Source organism: Ranitomeya imitator, chromosome 8 (genome assembly GCF_032444005.1).
Source record: "Ranitomeya imitator isolate aRanImi1 chromosome 8, aRanImi1.pri, whole genome shotgun sequence".
Taxonomy (NCBI): Eukaryota; Metazoa; Chordata; class Amphibia; order Anura; family Dendrobatidae; genus Ranitomeya; species Ranitomeya imitator.
Window position 1 is genome coordinate 205,248,613 of NC_091289.1, and position 6,108 is coordinate 205,254,720.

The following is a 6,108-nucleotide window of genomic DNA, read 5'->3' on the forward strand; positions in this document are numbered from 1 at the left end:
CCCGCAGCATTGCATCGCTGAGACACCCCCTCCTCCCATTCAGGGCCCGCAGCATTGCACCGCCGGGACACCCCCTCCACCCATTCCCTGCGGAAGACTTCAGGAAGACGGCCAACATAGACGGCGCATGCGCAGACTGAGATCGCATCTGGACCAAGATCACAATCTCCACATGCGCCGCCTCCATTGGCCCAACAGCTTCAGAAACATGGCCGCCAGGAAAGGAATGCACTCCACTTAGCTGACCGCCAACATCGAGCTCGCAGCTTTGCATCGCTGAGACACCCCCTCCTCCCATTCAGGGCCCGCTGCATTGCACCGCTGGGACACCCCCTCCACCCATTCAGGGCCCGCAGCATTGCACCGCTGGAACACCCCCTCCTCCCATTCAGGGCCCGCAGCATTGCATCGCTGGGACACCCCCTCCTCTCATTCAGGGTCCGCAGCATTGCACCGCCGGGACACCCCCTCCTCCCATTCAGGGTCCGCAGCATTGCACCGCCGGGACACCCCCTCCTCCCATTCAGGGCCCGCTGCATTGCACCGCTGAGACACCCCCTCCTCCCATTCAGGGCCCGCTGCATTGCACCGCTGGGACACCCCCTCCTCCCATTCAGGGCCCGCAGCATTGCACCGCCGGGACACCCCCTCCACCCATTCAGGGCCCGCAGCATTGCATCGCTGAGACACCCCCTCCTCCCATTCAGGGCCCGCTGCATTGCACCGCTGAGACACCCCCTCCTCCCATTCAGGGCCCGCTGCATTGCACCGCTGGGACACCCCCTCCTCCCATTCAGGGCCCGCAGCATTGCACCGCCGGGACACCCCCTCCTCCCATTCAGGGCCCGCTGCATTGCATCGCTGGGACACCCCCTCCACCCATTCAGGGCCCGCAGCATTGCACCGCTGGGACACCCCCTCCACCCATTCAGGGCCCGCAGCATTGCACCGCTGGGACACCCCCTCCTCCCATTCAGGGCCCGCAGCATTGCATCGCTGGGACACCCCCTCCTCCCATTCAGGGCCCGCAGCATTGCATCGCTGGGACACCCCCTCCTCCCATTCAGGGCCCGCTGCATTGCACCGCTGGGACACCCCCTCCACCCATTCAGGGCCCGCAGCATTGCATCGCTGGGACACCCCCTCCTCCCATTCAGGGCCCGCAGCATTGCATCGCTGGGACACCCCCTCCTCCCATTCAGGGCCCGCTGCATTGCACCGCTGGGACACCCCCTCCACCCATTCAGGGCCCGCAGCATTGCACCGCTGGGACACCCCCTCCTCCCATTCAGGGCCCGCAGCATTGTCCCACTTCTGCTACCGCAGACTTCCAGAGGAAGGGACTCGGCCTCCTGTGATCCTACTTACAAGACAGGAGACCATTACTACAGGACAAGGTATTATTACAGGACGGGGGATGGGATTACTGGACACGTTATTACAGGACAGGGGACGTTATTACAGGGCAGGGACATGTATATGTATCACAGATACACTGCACAGGGGGGCACAGTATACACATATACACCACACAGTGCTCCATACTTTATAATGGCCCCACATGGTGCTCTGCTCCGTACACCGCACACACACGGCTCCGCTCCGTACACCTCCAGCTCCGCTCCGTACACCTCCAGCTCCGCTCCGTACACCTCCGGCTCCGCTCCGTACACCTCCGGCTCCGCTCCGTACACCGCACACACACGGCTCCGCTCCGTACACCTCCAGCTCCGCTCCGTACACCTCCTACACACCCGGCTCCGCTCCGTACACCTCCGGCTCCGCTCCGTACACCTCCAGCTCCGCTCCGTACACCTCCTACACACCCGGCTCCGCTCCGTATACCTCCGGCTCTGCTCCGTACACCTACGGCTCCGCTCCGTACACCTCCGGCTCCGCTCCGTACAACTCCAGCTCCGCTCCGTACACCTCCGGCTCCGCTCCGTACACCTCCGGCTCCGCTCCGTACACCGCACACACACGGCTCCGCTCCGTATACCTCCGGCTCCGCTCCGTACACCTCCGGCTCCGCTCCGTACACCTCCGGCTCCGCTCCGTACAACTCCAGCTCCGCTCCGTACACCTCCGGCTCCGCTCCGTACAACTCCAGCTCCGCTCCGTACACCTCCGGCTCCGCTCCGTACAACTCCAGCTCCGCTCCGTACACCGCACACACACGGCTCCGCTCCGTACACCTCCAGCTCCGCTCCGTACACCTCCAGCTCCGCTCCGTACACCTCCGGCTCCGCTCCGTACACCGCACACACACGGCTCCGCTCCGTACACCTCCAGCTCCGCTCCGTACACCTCCAGCTCCACTCCGTACACCTCCGGCTCCGCTCCGTACACCTCCGGCTCCGCTCCGTACACCGCACACACACGGCTCCGCTCCGTACACCTCCAGCTCCGCTCCGTACACCTCCAGCTCCGTTCCGTACACCTCCTACACCTCCGGCTCCGCTCCGTACACCTCCAGCTCCGCTCCGTACACCTCCAGCTCCGTTCCGTACACCTCCTACACACCCGGCTCCGCTCCGTACACCTCCGGCTCCGCTCCGTACACCGGGGGCGCTGTGCCGCTCTGGACCGGGGGCGCCGTGCCGCTCTGGACCGGGGGCGCTGTGCCGCTCTGGACCGGGGGCGCCGTGCCGCCGTGCAGCCAGCAGGTAAGGAAAGGGTGGATCAAACACCCGAAAACCCCGCCCCTATGGCTGAAGATTGTTCCCTCCAAATTCAGGTGACAGAGTCCCTTTAACCCAGCAAACAGCCTGAACCGGCTGCTGGGGGACTGGCCCGGGGGGGACTGGCCCGGGGGCATCTGCACCCTGCCCGCCCCTGGTAGGATCCATCTAAAACACCAACAGCAGACACAGGCGCTTCAATGAGGAGGAGGCGGGGCCTGTGGTGTGACTTATTTCCGCTTCCGGCCCCCTGTGCAGTATATGTGACAGGACTGGCTCCGAGACTGCAGCAGCAGCCGGAAGACTGGGGTGAGTGGGAATGAGGAGGGAGGGCGGGCCCGGATTTAAATAAAAAAATTAATAAAAATCTTGCGATGCTCAGGTGCCGCCCCCCGCATCCTTACCGCCCTAGGCACGTGCCTGTTGGGCTGTGAAGCCGGGTGTGTAACAGACAGGAGTCTGTGCTGTGCTGACCGGGGTCAGTGAGAGACTGTGTTTTTCCCATAAAGCACGTGTGTAGGTGTTTGCTGTCCATGAATTATTGTTTTTTTTCTTCTCTGATCAACTTGCTGTGGCTCGATGGGGCCACGAAGACTGAAGGCGTCTGGCGGTAACTCGGCGGGGTTACGAAGTTTGCTGTGGATCGGCGAGTCCACGAAGTCTGTGGTGGTTACGTGCAGTTGCAGCAAGAGGTTCTGCAGCAGCCAGAGTTGCTGTGGCAGCAGTAGCCGGAGGTGCCGGTGGTTAGACTACAGCAGAAGCTGTGGCAGTGCCAGCAGCGGCCGGTGAAGTGTTGAGAGAAAAAAATAAATAAAATTTGTGCTCCAGCTTGTGCAGACTCTTAAAGGGCCAGTGCCGACCTAAAGAGACATATACTGTGGTACTGTTGGGGCCTGAAAGTACCGTGGGGGTGTCCACGGGGTGTACCCCAGAGTGGCGTGGTGTCCCTAAAGGGGGTGGAGTTCCAAAATGGAGCAGTGACCCCAAATAATTATGGTTGGCCAAAAAGGGGCTGCATCCCAAAAGGGGGTAGTTGCCCAAAAGGGGGAGGCATCCCTAAAAGGGGTGCTGGCCCTAAAGGAGAAAATGATCCACAAGGGGGCGGTAACCCAAAAGGGGTGGCAACCCAAATAGGGGTGGTGGCCCAAAAAGGGACGGCGGTGAATTCGCTGATGAACTGTTGCCGGGTTCAGTGTTCGAACAGCGCATGTCCTGAATATTGTACTGACTTTCCATCTGACAAGATGTCACAGAGCTGTTCTGTAGATGTCAATGGAGTGTGCGTGACTGTATCTCTGGACTCAGGGAGCCTGGCGACGCTGGTGAGCGCCACACTCCCTGTTTATCTGATTCCCGGAAGGAAGATGGAAGTCCACTGCGTTCATGGGGTCGCTAGGGATTATCCGGTGTCCAGGGTAATCATTGAGACGCCCACTATTATTTCTAGCCATGATGTCCCTGTTGTCCCAGATTTGCCATTCCCTGTAGTAATAGGCCAGGACTTTGAAAGGTTTTGGGACTTGTGGGAGGAAAGGGGAGTGTCTGATGGCTCAGAAGGGAGCCGGAATGACTCTAGGGAAGCCCCACCACAACAGGCGGCTGTAGTGGTTCCGGGTGGTGTGGTGTGTAAAAAGGAGATAGCATCACCTAAGGTCGAAAGTCCAGAGTTCCAGGTGACTGGAAGAAAGTGTGGGTCTGACCAACTTGGGGACTTAGTTGGGGTGACCAAACGTATGACCGTGGGAAACGGGGTGGCTCCAGAAAAAGGGTCTGACACTGGTTTAAGTGGGGAATTACTGTTCCTGGATGACAGAGTGAAATGGGGTGACTCCTATTCAGACTGTGACTTGAGCGCAAGGGGAAAAAGAGTGCAGTAAGGAGGAGCCGAGTAAAAATCACAGATCTTCATCTCGTCGCGGGGGCCGCGAGAAGAGGGATGATGAGGAGGAGACACGGTCAGGTGCAGATCACGTTATTGTCCTTGATGAGGAGGTCACTTTATGTCTGACAAACCCTAGCATTGAGATAATTAGTGACGGGCTGGGGTTAGAACAGACCTGTAGTAGATCCACATCTGCAATGCCCGGAAAGGGTGAAGTGGCTCAGTATGATGAAGGCTCCAGAGTACCTGATGCTGAAGAGATGGAGAACTCTGAAGTTACCAAGAGTCAAGTGGTGCCTAGGAGTAAACAGACAGTGAGCCCTGCAGAGACCATAGATGTGGGTGCAGAAACAGGTGGAACCCTGAAGAGGCAGAGTGTGGGTGAGCAAGAGACCCCATCTGAAAGTTTAATTAAAGAGGTGATGGTGCGACATGTGCTGGCCAAAAGAGAGCAGGACCATAACATAGAGCTGCTTAAAGAAACAGTCGAGCGAGAAAGGGTCCTGAGAGAGGTGATTGAGCACAGAGTGGATGAGCTGGAGAAGGAAGTCTCTGAGCTCAGAGGTCACCTGTCAGCATGTCAAAACATGAACAAGGCCATGTTGAAAGATATGGAGGTGTCACGATATGGTATGAAATATCATAAGTAGTTCTCTTGCTAGCCTGTGTGGGCTAAGCCCCCCTTCTTGGAGTAACAGTTTGTAGCTGCCAATTCCTGGCTTTCCTTCTCAGAGAGTGTGGGGAGTTTTATGGCCGAACGGTATTTACGACCAGGTTAGAATCTTCCACTAGCTGGAACCGGAAAAATGGCTCCAAAGATCAGGAAAGATTCTTTGTTTAGTTTTTGTTAGATATTAGGCAAACGATTTAAGCTAGAAATACGAAAATATATATTCTTATTCCCACTCGGTGTATCTACACATCCCTTGAAACTCGGGCTTCTAACTCCATCTGGTAAAGAAGTAGGGATTTCTCTGTAAATATGTATCCCAGATGGGACATATTTGATCTCATTAGAATGCTCACGTTAATCCGAGATGAATGATAGGTTGAGTCTGACTCTGTCATGTTTTGTAGCAAAGTTATAGCAAGTAGATAAATTTAAGATTGAAGTACTCAGAATGTAGAGAGAGGAGGGTCTGGATAAGCCAGCCTTTCTGTGATGTCACAGCCTTAATGTTTTAAGTGTCTGGCAGGCTCTGAGGAGGGAGGTTCTGCTTGATTTCTTCTTCTGGACTTCTTGTCCTATTGTCCTGGAAGAGCTGAGTACATCCCATGGACTGGGATGTATGGAAACTGCACTAGCCTGGGGTGCCCGCCATGCCATGCTTTTAACATGTGAGTGTTTTCTTTTCTCCTTTATTCCCTTTATGTTATAATTACCCATGTACATATTTGCAATTGTCTCATTTGTAACATCTTTATAAAATATTTTTGATAAAGCACTGCCTAATATTTTTATGGAATATAATATTTCATATTAGTTCGTTCTCCTGTTCTAAACCGTACCCTAAGTCTCTTGAAGAGAATTACGCTACTGTGTTG